We start from the raw sequence: 14,775 nt of genomic DNA on the forward strand, positions 1-14,775 counted from the left end.
CTGTTCAAAGTCCCTAAAATAAATCCCCTTGCTTTCCTTTTCTGATGCTTCATTTGAACCTTGGCAGGTCCTCCTGGACCACACGCTGTTGCCAGGTCACCAAGCAGTTGAACAGGTGTACTTAATGAAGTGAGCACCAGTTAAACAAACACAAAACAGAACTGCTTTCTCTAAAGAGTGCATTCTTGCAGGGAATGAGGACTTATTTTAGTGGACTTTTTGACATATTTTTCACCAGGAACACATCATGTTGCAAAAAATCAAGCACATCATAAGGGTGGTGATCAGAGCTGTTAATTTAGTCGAAGCCAAATGTCTGAGTCATTGTCAATTTAACCTTGCTATCCCACACTGAAGTAATATTTATAAGCTGAGGGGCCCTGCAGACGCATTTCTCTGCGATGACACGCTGACTGAATGTGGAAAAACTGAGACCATTGTTGAAATTGTTCCTATTTTTTCCAGACATCTCAGTCTGTTAAAAGTCTGGATGATTCGCTAAATGCAAATGTTTTCAGAAAATCCGTGTACTTCTTTACACAGGAAAGGAACGTTTTGGAAATGTAATTATGCAGTGAGTTTTAGTGGCTTGAGGTAAATGAGATCAAATGATACTGTATGTGGCCTGCAAACTAAAATGGGACTAACACCCATCTAGACTGAAGTATTTCCCCCCTTAAAACAGTTTGCACAAGGAAGATTACCTCATTTCTAAATATGCAATCTCAAGAAACAGTCTACAAAATTTGTCTGTGGTAGTAAAGCATAATGAACTCTTGCAATTATTGTTTGTTGTTGTTTCCAAACTTAATATCAGAATGGCAAATCTTGCTAGAATGAAAAGATAAAACACCCTAAATAAATACAAATACAAGTTAGGTCCTGGAGTCACAATATACATTACAAAGTAAAAGTACTCATCTCTCTTGATAGGAGGAAACCTTTCTGCAAACACTTGCAGTTTGAAGTAACTCCTGTGTAAATGTGACAATTTCACTCTGCAGCAAAAAAACATACCTGACGAGAGTTAACTTGAGCTTATTGGATAAAACCGATATAGTTTAACTTTGAGGACATAACTTGCAGTTGAAAAAAAGTTATAAATAGCAGTATATGTTGTTGCAACACTCAGGATATTGGAAAATGTCAAAAAAAAAAAAAAATCACAATGATATATTGTGAGTGAAGTATTCTGGTCATATTTTGTGGGGTGACTGGTGACTCCCACATCTAGTGAAAATACTTTGCATTAAGCAGTGATAATGAACCGTCATGGTGTGTAATCAGAGTGGTGAACCACATATGAAGCTGTATTTGAATTATCCAGCTCTAGTCTCTTTTTACACAGTGTGACATCATTTTATCAACCCTATGTAGTGATGTGTACACCACAGATGGCTGCTGACCCAGGACAAAGCCTAGGCTTCATTCCACAGTGAATGAATTGCCACCAAGTGGCCATTAGTTGCTATTGTCATTGCTGTTATCCTGTCCTTTTTTTTTTTTTTTTGCCATATTATCAGTGGATTGCCACTTCAGTTGATTGTTAGTCAGACCATGTGACATGCACAGAGGTGATGGATAACTAAAAAGAGACACCCCAAGTGCTTCATTTAATCTTGAATCAGGGAGTTTAAAGGAACAGACAGAACAATGCAGAGTTTAAGGAAAAAATATTGACTGTAGAGTTAGCTTGAAGATAGTTTATAGAATTAAATTATACTGAATGTGGTCCATGAACTAAATATACCTTTACATGTCCATGAATATGCCTTTATGGAGCTTACAGTAACTAATGCAATCTGAGATCATACAGTGTTTGTGACTCAGTAACAAACGACATTAGAGTAACCTGACTTTCCCTGAATATCTTCACAGTGAGCTCATGACATCCCAAACCACCCAAATTGTTTGGCCTCAGTAATTCGTGTCTTTCAGTAAGATTAAAAAAAGGTGCCTAGTTAATCTTTCTGTGCATGAGACAAAAGTAGTTTATATAGCTTTGCATGGCAGAGCCTCTTAGAAATGATTAGCTCCTTTCAATCCACATTGCACCGGCCTGAGAACATTAACTCTTTGTAAAGGCAACTTGCCACATTTTAAACATTAGTCGCTTCTTATAGATCATTTTATTTTCAAAATTTTCTCTTTTTATATTTGAAGTTTAGCTTCAGCTTGCTTCCAGCTTGCGCCTCTTTCCTTCTTTCTCTCTCTCTCTCTCTCTCTCTCTCTCTCTCTCTTTTATAAATGAAAACAATACAGGGAAATTAACTTTTCCACTGTTCCGCCATTAATGTGTTCTGACCAATAGGATGTCGTGCATTTCCACCTCGCCCGCCTCCCGCCACGTCTAATTGGCCACCTTGGTTCTCCGTTACCTTTCATCCGCTTCTCTCTCCAGGGAATAAGGTAAGCTGAGTGCGGACGGAGGAAAAGGAAAGCTCATTACCAGAGGTTGCGAGACACGCCAGCTAACCATATACAGGTGAGCCGTCCTTGTTAGTTAGTTAGTGTAACTATCACTGATAAACGAAGAGGAAACCCACTGAAGACAACAAACCAAGAGTAAAGCTACAGTTTGAGGACCGCGAAGGAAGCGGGAATCGGCAGGTACGTTGAGGGTAGTTTAGGGTGGCAGCAGGTGCATCCAGTATCGCTGTGGCTGCTCAGTTTCGGTTGTCAGCTGTTAACCTGTTGGTTTATTAGTGAAAATGTTCGCAGAATACCTGTATGACAGTGACACCTTACAGTCAGACCTCTTGTTGCTGTTGTACAAGTTGTTTTTCGTGTCTGTGGGAAGTTAAAGTGTCCACGAATAAGCTACAGCTGGTCTCAGTTCAGTTTTATTACTGGGAGGTGAGGTCAGTAGTAGGATCTGGTGGTATTTAGCAAAGCCCATCTAGGCTGCTTATATCGCTACTTATTTATTTTGTAATACTTAATAAATGTATTATATATGTATGTGTGTGTGTGTAAATTAGATGTAATTCTTAATCTATACCCTTAACCTTTAAAATCGCATAGTTTTCCTTAGTTTGTAATATGATGAGGTTTTATATGCGTTAATGTTAGCAGCTTATTATTAATAGACATTATTATTACTGTTCATGAATGTTAGGTAACAGTGGGAGATAATAAGCAATATCTGAGTTGACAGCTGACTGATAAGCTTGTAATAGATACTGAGGACTGGATAGAAACAACCCTAAACCCTAACTACTGTTATCACCATATTAAATTGCTGTGTTGTACCTTACTTACTCATGCTTTGGTTGTTGGTTGAAACAAATCAAAACAACTAAAAAAACATAGTACTGTCCTGCTCTAACCTCACTTCATTGCCTTAAATTGATACCTAGCGCTCAATTATGCACAAGGAGGGAGGAGTGGGGGGGCTTTTTAGCTAATGAGTGGAGTATGTTTTATTTAAAGGGAAACTAGACACTGGTGTTTTGTGTTGGAGCTGAAACTGAGGCACTTAGGCTGTGAGGTTGGTCAGATGGTGGGAGCACACTGGCCTCTCTGTGTGCTGCTGTTGCCACTGCTGGAGGATGCCATGCTTGGGGCTGCTGACCTGGCTCAACCCCAGCTACGTCCACAGAGCCTGACCTGACAGCAGCACGCACTCAGATATTTGGGTATAATTATGTAGGCGTAATGCATGCAGAGAGATGAGGGACTTAGCCCAGAGGTGCTTGCATAAACACCTGTTGATCCCAATCGGCAGCTAGCATGTGGCAATACAAATATTTGGTAATGGTTGCATACAGGTGGCGGCTTGGACTGTAGCCTGAGTAAGTGTTGTTTGCAGGAAGTATAAAGAAGAAAGAAAGCCGGAAACCAAAGATGGAAGCAAATAGCAGAAGGGTAGCGTTATAAATGAGAGTAGGGTCACAAAGCCATGGGGTGTAAATGTAAACTTAGACTGGGTTTTGAAACCTGATCTCAGTCTTCCCCTTGCTCTCTCTCTCTCCCTCTCTCTTTCTCTCTCTCCCTCTTTTTTTTAGGGAAAAAAAGTAAAGTATGTAATGTTGTAGGAATTCAACCCTGCATGCGGTATGTTTCTGTTCGACCTGTAGGACATGGTCATTTTTATGTTTATTTTTTTTCCTCGAGCGGTGGAAAATTACTCACACTGCAGCTGAACGTATGTAGTTTTGGATGTTTAAATTCTTTTTGTGACCTTTTATACAACCAACCACTGCAAGGTTGAAGCGACTGGCTTGGCTCTGGGCGTGAGGTTATAGTTCACATAGGTTTCAGATTATTTCTGTAGAAACTGAGGTTTTTGTGGTTGATCCAGATGAAATGGGATTACACAGAAAATCTCATTAAATTTCAGAGACAAAGCAGCTGAAAGTAACAGAAATCTTTAACACATTACTTAACAGCGCAGTAATTAAACCATTATCAGCCTCACTTTGAACTTTGCACGAGGCATCATAGTGAAATAATGGCGTAAGATGTAGCAGGAAGGTCTCTAAGTTGTAATTAAATGAGAAGCCTGTTAGTTTCTGTTAGCCTTAAGTGGATTGTTTACATGATGGAAGTGCAGGCTTGATGTAATATACCTTTTGCTTTGAACCTGAATGATGTGAGACTGATGTGTGAATGGCATTGTTGGTTCCGGGAAGATAAATGTATACCGCTGTGAAAGAAAAAAGTGATATCATGAATGAGTCATAGAATTAGGTGTTAAGTTCACTGGCGTCTTTTGATGAACGAAAGGATTGACGCAGGCATGCTGTAATCAGCTATAAGAAAGAAGTTTAAGAGCATACTAAGTGGCGATTTTTTTCTAGGGGTTTTTGGTCAGTAGGAACTTAAATATCACCATATTTTTTGCGAGAAAAAAAGTACTCTGAGATTTTATTGGAAGTATGTCACAGGTAATACTGCAGATAAAATGTGTGTTTGATTTGTGCCATATCGAACAAATTCACATTTTCTCTCAGGGAGAATTTGATCCCTTACAACTGTGTTTCGTGACATGTTTTGGTAAGCTGAGGTGGCCCGGTGGTTTCTTTTGTTTCCATTTCAACATCCATGTCTTTGTGTTCACAATAACGCAAACCGGTACCAATTATTTGACAATTCCAGAGTGGCTGCTTTCACCCCGTATAGAGTGATTTGTTTATCACAGAAGGAAAGATTTGGGAAAAGTGTAATCTGTGCAGTATCTCAAATTGTAGCGGTCCACGTCTGGAACGTAGTGACCAAGTATAAAAGCAGTGTGTCATTCATTTTAAAAATAAAATGAATCAGAATGTGTTTGTTTGAGGTAAAAGCGAAAACATGTTTGCTGACCAAAGTCCTCAGACACAATGTTATCAAGATTTTAGGGGTAATAAAGTCAGACTTTATTACCTTACAAACTGGACCACTAAAGTCTGACTTTATTACCCAGACTTTATATCTGACCTTATATCATCCAGAAAGAGGTTAGTCTTTCTTAAAGCGTGGGCACATTGTCGTGTTGATACTGTAACATATTAATTAAACCCTAGTTAGAGCTGATGTTAGGTGTTATAATGTTTAGTGGTCCAGTTCGTAAGGCTGTTGAAAGTCGTGCCCTTGGGAAGGTCGGTGTGATAATTGAACAGGATTTTAGCGTGCCTCTGTGTTTTGTATACGTATTCAGATATGCTCACTTGCACTGGAGTGACTTTGATGAGGTCCTGATGAGGAAATCATGGCAGATCAGTTGATTTTTCTTTTATAGTTGCCTAAAGTAAGAGCACACAAGAGGAAGAGAAAAACCTGCTTGTAGGCTGTATTCAAGCCCAAATTGCCCTACATGATTAATAAGTAATAAACTAAACAAGGGAAGTCTGTAGGTGTTGTTATTAAGTTGCACCAGACAAGCTGCAAATGGAACATTTAGATACCAAGGTTAGATGCATAACTGGTGTTGACTTTTTTTTTTAAAGCATGCTATTATATGATAGACACTTAGGTGAAAATGTCCTTTTGCCTTTAGATGGTTTCTGTGATGTTGGGCAATATGAGGAAACTTAAGGACTCTTCATCATCATATACCTAGTCATAGTTTTGGATACCCTTTCTCCTTGTTTTGTATTGAATCATTTCTTTAGTATAAAGGGTATAACAATGGTAAAAATGATGGCTGATCACATGTAAGTCTTTATTTTAAATCATCACTGTCTATATGCATGCATACATAAAGATGAAGATCGTCTGAGCGCCCTTCACTTTGACCGTCATCTTCTCTCTCCTCATGCATGGATGGCCTTCCAGACATTTGAGGGGGTCCTTCACGCTCCGTGTTTGAGAAACAGGCAAGGCTGTCCCCATCACCATCCAGCAGACTTAAACAGATGGAACCTTTTCAGCTCTTTTTGCTTGCTTTTTTTCCCCTCCTCGTTTCCTGTCTTTTACTCCAGGGCTCTGTTCTGCAGGCAATGACGGGGGCTTATTTACAATGGCTTTGACAACTCACTTGTCTGTAGTTGTGAGCTATGGTCAGATCCTCCTTCTTTTGTCAGAGGAGCAGAAAACCCGTTAAAGTCCTACATAATGGACGGACATGAAGAAGAAAAATGGCTGCCAGGGGTTATTACTGGCTAGGGCGAGACCCCCCTTTGGGGAAGCTGAAAAGTGTGTTCGGTTATGTGTGTGCATTCCTACTCTGGTGCTCTTACAGGACCACTCCTGCTCTATTGTTTGGACCTATAAGCCCCTCATTGTTATATGGTAGTGTCATATGTCATGAGTGCATTTTCCATGTGTATGGTAAAACATAGAGTAACCTACTTGTATGGGCAGCTTTTAAAAATACATCCTTAATCTTTTTTTTCTGCTTTTTTTAGGAGCTGTGTAGATAGAATTGCAGCAGCACATTAGATAAAGGTCTTTTACACTCACAAAGTATTTAAAGGTGCCCCGTGGGGTTATCTTTTATACAAACAAAATCAAGGGGCATTTTTTGTTGTTTTAAAGTTGTGTTGCAGATTTCTTCCTCTCTGTCTCTAGATCATTGCTGGATTTTTTTAAATGAAAACCCTGAACTTGTTGATAGATTGAACATAGTTGCATGCATGTGCATCATTTTTAGCATACATGAGACAAATAAACACTACAAAAGTGCTGACATGATGACACACAAGGGCAAAAACTTCACTGGGTACTTTTAATTATAAGACATCGTGTTATTGCCTTTTCGAAAGTATATCCCAGCAGAACCTGGACTGTAAAAATATATTTTCTATACCATATCTTTTTAAAATCTTTTCTTATCTTATTGATTTCTTGTTGCTTATCCAACAACAAATTCAGTGCCCTACACATTCCACTCTTTTTGAAATAACTTAAGATTTACATGTGATTAAATATGCAATTTTTGTTTCTTTCTGCATGATATAAAAGCAGATTATTCTGTAAATATTTGAACTGACCAATTTAAATTCTGCATAAATAGAGAAAATAATGCATTGCGTTATTTGTCAAGAACAATACATGCAGTAAATCCATCAGGACAAATCCAAATCCAGCACAGCGCTGGACTTAGATGCTGCACACTGATCACGGATTATTACTTTACAGTTGTAAAATCTCTAATGAATAACACTGGGGATTACGCTATTGCTTTTTTCACTGTGGTTTTCACAGCAGAGTATTCAGTAAAAGGCAGGAAGGCGCACAGTCTGTGGGGTGTGTGCTTGGGTCTGTGCCATGCCTGCAGGTCTGCTTTAGGGTCCTCTCAGGTTTCATAGCCCCTGATGAAAAGGTGTGGGTGAGGGGTTGTCAGTGAGACCTGAGCTGGCCAGGGATGCATTAATGTGGCTGTGATATTGACTAATAAAAGAGGCCTTTACAGCTGTCCGACATGGCTGGAACTAACCGCTTGATGTCTTTTTTGTGTGTGTGGTTGTCCAGTCAGTGCTGACATAGCTTCAGCACGTTGCACACGTCAAAATGATAAATTAGTGTGGGCTAAAGTGATTGTACAGTGGATTGTTTAGTTGACATTCTGCAATAGAATTATGATTTCAGTCATTTGTCATGCAAAAATAAGCCTCTCTGATGACAAAATTTATTGCTGTTCTCTGTTTCATGCCAGTGTGAAATGAATATCTTTTTTTTACGTTTAAAATACTCATGATTAAAGTAAAAATTAGTATAATCGTGAGCTGCCCTTCTGAAGTAATTTAAGACAGATTTCTTTTTGATTTTTCTCTGCCAGAAATGGTCCTGTTTAATATTACATGCAATCTGTCATATTCCTTTGGACCTTTCAGACTATTAATATGCCATCTGACTAGAACAGGCCAAGCCACAAGACAAATATTAAAAAAAATGCAACCAAGACCTATAGTTATTATGTAATAGTATATATAACAGCACTGTGAAAAAATACTGTTTTAAGTATTTTTCCATCTTGAATAGCTTTTTTTTTTTTTTTTTTTTTTTTTAGAAAAGACATTAATGTTAACCCCTGTAGTCACTTCAGTGTTTCTACATCACTCTATTTTTCTGTAGCAGGTTACAAAGTCCAAATTGAGTTGCACTGTTTTCTAGTGAAGTTTAATCTCTGTGTGATTTGTTTTAAAGTCTCCACACCGTCCTCCTCCTTCTCCTTACCCCCTTGTTCATCCCCCGCTTTGAGGTAGGAAACCTGCACTGCCACTAGCAACATGAGCCCATTGTGATCAGTACCCCTAAAATTAACCAAGGTGGTAAACTTGGTGCTGAGAAAGACTATAGAAATTAGGAATCGCTTGACTCCTGAGCATGATAATCAGCACTATTAGGTTACTGTATGTGTTTCAAAAGCAGGATAATTAGAAGTTAATACCAAGTATTTCACCTTGGCAGAGGCGTTGGTATAATGTGAGGCGTATGCAGAGGTGTGGGTGGCACTCTGTAATTATCAGGACATTAGACACACATTTGTTCTTTTGATACACCTTTGTCATGTGCTCTGTCAGTGAAACTACTTAGGCAAAGGTGGGACGAATGCAGAAAACTCAGTTCATGTCGCAACAAAGAAATACTGTACTCCAGATAAAATAATAACTCTGCTTTTAGTTGTTTCTTTTTCGTTATATAGTTCTCTGCAGCATAAAGAAAACTTTTCAGAGCAAAAGCGCTTAGCCAAGATTACTTAGTTTGAGAGACTTATCAGCCTGTTGAGGGAACAAATTCTTTGCTTGTGATTGCATTATGATGGGAAGATTTTGTCTTCTTCTTCTTCAGCCTACACACCAACTGAGTAGTGGCGTGATACTCTATACTGTGTGTGTTGTACTGAGGGAAACTGTCACTGCAAAAAGTCACTGTCATTTCAAAAAGATAAATGATCTACTTCAGGCACACATCAAAACTGAGGAAGTAAGTATCACTGGAAGTGTTTGGTACTGGTTTGTTTACTATGTGGTCATGAAAAAATATGTGGAGCATGCTTAAAGCTGGGAATTAAGAATTTAAAAAAAAATCTGTCATTAAGCTGCCCACTAGATTAAATGTACTTTGTGTGCATGTAGAGTGGAAAGATTTGTAGTACCAAGTGTGAAATAAATAAAAATGAAATGAAAAAAATGAAATGATTAGCAGGGGTGAGGAGGTCAACTTACAGCTTGCTAGATCTGTTGCAATAAAGTGTAGTAGCATCTGATCATGGGTCAGCTTGAGCATTTTAGCTTCTGTTCTTTTTGTTAACTACCTTGAGAGATGTGATCAAACTACTTGTTTGTTTTGTGTGCTTGTAGGCATTTTCAGTTAGCAAATTAGTATTTTAGGAAGCAGAAAGTTTATTTAGTGTGGTGGCTAAATTGCTCTAATCTTGGTGTCTCTGTACCTGCAATGTTTATGCACGAAAGTACTTCTTTAGATAAACGGGAATTTAAAGTCAGACACCAGATGGTTTCTGACAAGTAACTGCCAAACAGTGAGGTGGTTTCCAGTCATGTTTATGTTCCAGGCACTTTATTCACTTGGTTACTATAGCAGATGAAATGCATCCTTCTCAAAAGGAAATCTGCTGGAAACCCTCAGTTGTTTTACACTTTAAGAGGAATGAGTAGGAGACATGAGTGTAAATAAAGAAGAAAGAGACTGAGTGACATTAGAGCCTGGGATGCCAAGGCTAACAAATTATAGAAATTAAAGGAATAGTAGATTACAGGGATTAAAACAAGTGATTATGAAAAGAATAAGTTATCAATTTTTCAGTTTAACTGCTTGCAGCTCTGCCCGTTAGTCAGGCTCTGGTAAGGGGCCTTCATCTCTCCTTGGCTTAATCCGGTTGTTCTATCAGGGTGGGTAATCCTGATAATTTGCACTCATTGAGCGAAAACAAAAATGTGGAGAATGCTGGCCAATTTAATTTGCTCGATTTCATCTGCCATTTGGAGGGTGTTAAACTGAGCGGGGAGGTCACAGTGGCCAAGTGGGTTCTAGATTAAACATTCAAATCTCCTTCCTCAAAAATATGCTTTGGATCAGAACTGTTGTTCAGTGTCAAGTTGGAGGCAGAGGGAGAAGTGCATATTTACTGTTTGCCCACACAGACTGCCTCTATCTGCCTTCCCGGTTGTTTTGCAATTCAAATCTCCTAATGCAACACTGAGCAAATTTCCCCTTGTTGTCCTTGATGAAGCTGCTGCTCTGTATCTGGACTGTCCTTTTCATGCATCTAAAAGCATAGTACCAGGTAAAAAGAGGGAGATTAGAGGCATGTCTGCTACTTTCATCATGGCACTTTAGATAGTGATCAAACAGTTTCTTATACGTTTTCCTTTTTTATCCTCATGTTTGTTTTCTCCTTGGTCTCCTTCCTTTCCAGACTTAATGTCAATGACATGCCCAGCAGCAAAAGCTCCATGCGTGAATGACTCCTGTTGTCAGTAAGCTTTTGCCACTGACTGCAGTGACTCTGCATTTATGTGCTCTTTGTGGAAAGGAATTCAACAAAAGCAGGACAAAAACATGTTATTCTACTGGCAGAGTTTGTTTGTTAAATATTTTTTTTTGTGCCTGTGACTGGATGCAGGCTTAGTTTAATGGACCAACACAAGCACAGGTGTGCATTCAGGGTGGGTGGAGCCTGTTAGGTAACCAAACTAGGGCTGCAGCTGAATATTTGAATGTTGAGGTTCGTTCATTGCATAAGTGCATGGATGGAAGTTTCAGGATTTGCGTGTTTCTTCTTCTTTTTTTTCCTTCTTTTTTTATACATGTGGAGGTACATGCAGTCTTAACTCTGATGCCTTGCTCTCATCACTCTGGCATGAAGCCACGATCGTTCTTCTTCACTTCATGTCATAGTTACAAACTTAGCGACTTTTCATAGCGCTTTAGAAGCAAAAAGCTATCAAAGGCCTTTCTCACCCCAGGCACGCCTCTCTCTTTTCCTTTGTACAATTTAGAAAGCTGCAACACCCAAAATAAGTGTGTGAAAGAAGAAAATTACAAGCATCCTGTTGCTTTTAACTTTCTCCCTGAGCGATAATTTCACTTGTCCATTTAGCCAAAATCACAGCACAGCCATTATCTTTATATAACATGTGTACAGCGATTTTTTTCTTTCCTTTTTTTTGTGAGATGACAACGCAGTAAAAAAACATGTGACCCGAGCAGGAAACCCACATTTATATTTGTCAGCTGGACAAGCTTCAATAGAAGTGAATGGGGAAACGTGGTAAATATTTATTACTTGAGAAACTGCTGTTACAACAACTCGTGGGAACACTTCTTGTTTTGGTGTGTTTGATTGACAATTGACAATCTTCCAAACTTGAGTTACTGAGTGAGCAAAAACCTTTGTAGGAGTGTGCAGTGCCCTTCCTTGATGCTTGGATCTCAGCAATGAGGGAGTGTATTTACTGTTAGAGTCTGGAATGCAGGTTTTCCCTCAAAACCGGTCTCTGAAATGCTTCTGTTATTTTCTGTGTTCTACGACTGTCCATTCACTACTGATAATTGCCTCACATTATATAGGTACAAGGGAGCAGTAAGACCTGACCAGGAATGCCGTTGGTCATTTAGTACTGTAACCTGACTTTAGCCACTCCAGGAGGTTGAACAATTATGAGAGGGGAAAACGCCCATTTCTACTTATGTCCTCGGAGCGTCTCAAAGGTAATAGGATAGTGTGTTGATGTGAAAATTTACGATCTGTGTGGCAGCAGATGGATGGGGATGAGATTTTGGATTTTCCATGACTGCAGTAACAAACCTTATAAACCTGAGGCTAGACCCGTAGTACGTCACTGTGTTGCTACTAAATGGCTGACATGGTTCTTAGAAGAAGGGTTAGTAAATTCTGATTAATCAAATAACTAAATCTAAAGTGTGCTTGGTCTCTGCGCTAACAGTCATAATTGGTGCTTAGGCATCTTTGCAAATATTCGCCATTGGCACATTGTTAACCTGGCACTTCTGCTCATGCATATTCCCTCAGTAGAGGATTAAATATTTAACGTCATTATGTAATCAGTATTGAAACGAAAACTTTGTCCTTATGATATAACAAAGCTTCACTACAGGCCTGTTTTTCCTGTCTGGAGGTGTCATGAGAACTTTTGGATTGCAAATCGAAATTAAGTTGCGTTGAGCACAGTGGATAGGAAAAAGGGCAGTCCCTTTTCAACGTGTTTGTCTCAGAGTATGCCAGACATAGATGGTCTAAACTTATCTTTTAAATCAAATAGTGACCTCATTGCTTTGCTGAGGGCTCACAGTTCTGTGATCTTCTCTTATGCACTTTTGTATTCGACCAGGAAGTGTCCCGCAGGCTGTCTCTTATCAGATGTTCACGTACTATCTACACAGGCCAACAGGTGAGCTCACTGCCAGTTTGATAGTATGAGTAATATTTAGATACAGCAGTTTAATTAACAACTTTTGTAAGAACCGTGTAGAAATTGAGAATTTCTTCCAGTGGACACTAGAGCACAAGAGACGCCATTGCGAACTAACCATTAACATAACTGATAACTGAATTCTCAGAGTGGCCTGAGGTCGGGATGTGATCTGAAAGAAACGACAAGTAAAATTGGGGTTTTGTGTAATGATTATAACAGCCTGTTTGCTTTTACCTGCAGTACATGTTCTCGCTGCTTATCAAGCACATTCCTTGTGCTTCTGCCAAGCTCCCAATCCAGCCAATCAGCCTGCGATAACGCACTAAGTGCCATGTCACCATAAAGGGTCAGGTGTTTGCCCCGCTGATCAATATTGTCATGAGTGTAAAGTCAGCTATAAGAAAAGAATCTACTTACGTTTGCTAATTGGCACTACACGCACGTAGTAAAGCTGAGACTCATGGGAATGACCAGTATTTAGTTGTAAACCAAAGCACTGGATTTAACTTTAAGGTAATCATGGCAGTTCACTTGTAGTCATTTAAAGGTAGCCCAGCTAGTAGTTGATGAGACATTTTGCTGACATCATGATGACTTGAGCACAGTGTGTTAGAGATTAGATTTCATAATCAGGGTTTTTGCCCCAGTCCATTCAACAGAAGAAACTTACCCTTAATAATAACTATATGAAATAAGTAGTATTTCTAATGCTCAATCTTTTAAAGTTTAATTATAGAAGCAGATATGTGAGTTAGGCTGAGGCTGCTACTACATCTGACATGTTCTGCAGTAAGGATTACTACAGGAATACACACCTAAATTAAAAGTAAGCTCCATGCTTTAAAATCAGAGTTAATTAGCTTCTTAATAACGACCAGGAAACGGGTTACACTGATTTCCATTGTAAACCCTCAGAGAGCGTTAGACTGCAGCTGCTTTTGAAAAACCTGAGAACCAGGTCATATCATGTAGCCTTTGTGCTATAGGGAAGCCCATTAACAGCTTTACCCTGGGTTTACCAGCATTAATGCATTTTATGAGTAGTGTATTATGTACTGTCTAGGTGCAGATGCATAGCGTCTTGCATGAGCATTTCCAAATCCTCTGCACTATCTCTGTGATTATTTTTAGTTTTTGTTTTCTTGTTTACTTCTTTTATGTTGTTCATTAGTAACACATGTCCTCACGTGGTCTTTCCTGAAGATAGTATTTACTCTTATATTGGCATATATTCTTATTTGCTCTTTTTGGTTTGAAGTCGGTGTTCATACCTTGTCCATGACATTGATAGTGTAAGATTAGGGATTGGTCTTACAAGAACAATACATGCTCTGTAAAGTCACTTTCTCTCCAGGAAGTCTCCACCTCTGCGAATTCACGTCCTCATGGTGAAGCCACGTGGTGTGTAGCCCCAGCAGCAATGCCACCATGTGTGATATCCAGTGTTTGTTATGTGTCTATAGTCAGACCACAGCTCGTTATGTAACATGGCAGAGATGGTCACTGCCACCAGGCGACACTGAGCTCACTGGTAGAGAATGTCAGCTGAAGACGTGAAAGTGGTCAGTAAAACGTGGCTACATTGTTACTGGATTTTTCGATACTCAATGTAAAGCTATTTAGGTTTCAGTATATGTGATCTTTTATATGTGTGTATATCATAAACAGAAGATGTAAGCATGCATGTCTTAATAATAGTTGTGGTGTATGTATTGGCACCAACAAATCTGTGACTCTTGGTTGTCAGAAGTGAGTGTTTGTGTTTGATTTTGGGATGGAGAAAACAAAGATGAAGGGAAACTGAGTCCCCCCCCCCCCCCCCCTATTTTTCTACACTTTATAGATAGAAGTTAATAAATATAATAAATAATAATAAAAATAAAATAATTGGTACCCTGCTTGACGAGTTGAGCGACACGTAGTGCTTAAAGAAAAGACAGAGCTGAGCTGG

General features: G+C 39.1%; 1 protein-coding gene across 3 annotated transcripts in view; it reads left to right on the plus strand.

The window, feature by feature from the left end:
• Nucleotides 1–2,388: 2,388 nt before the first annotated feature.
• shroom1 (shroom family member 1) overlaps nucleotides 2,389–14,775 on the plus strand; it is a 30,923-nt gene continuing 18,536 nt past the window's right edge. For 2 of the 3 annotated variants that reach the window (XM_085421046.1, XM_085421049.1), the window contains exon 1: nucleotides 2,400–2,610. The gene's annotated coding sequence lies outside the window, so the exon portion shown is untranslated. Of the gene's footprint in view, nucleotides 2,611–14,775 lie in introns of all 3 variants that reach the window. The other variant, XM_085421047.1, reaches the window with a different exon arrangement.

The sequence above is a fragment of the Rhamphochromis longiceps genome, linkage group LG10 (assembly GCF_057381845.1).
Source record: "Rhamphochromis longiceps isolate RC_006_pf linkage group LG10, R_longiceps_female_GT1.1, whole genome shotgun sequence".
Classification (NCBI taxonomy): Eukaryota; Metazoa; Chordata; class Actinopteri; order Cichliformes; family Cichlidae; genus Rhamphochromis; species Rhamphochromis longiceps.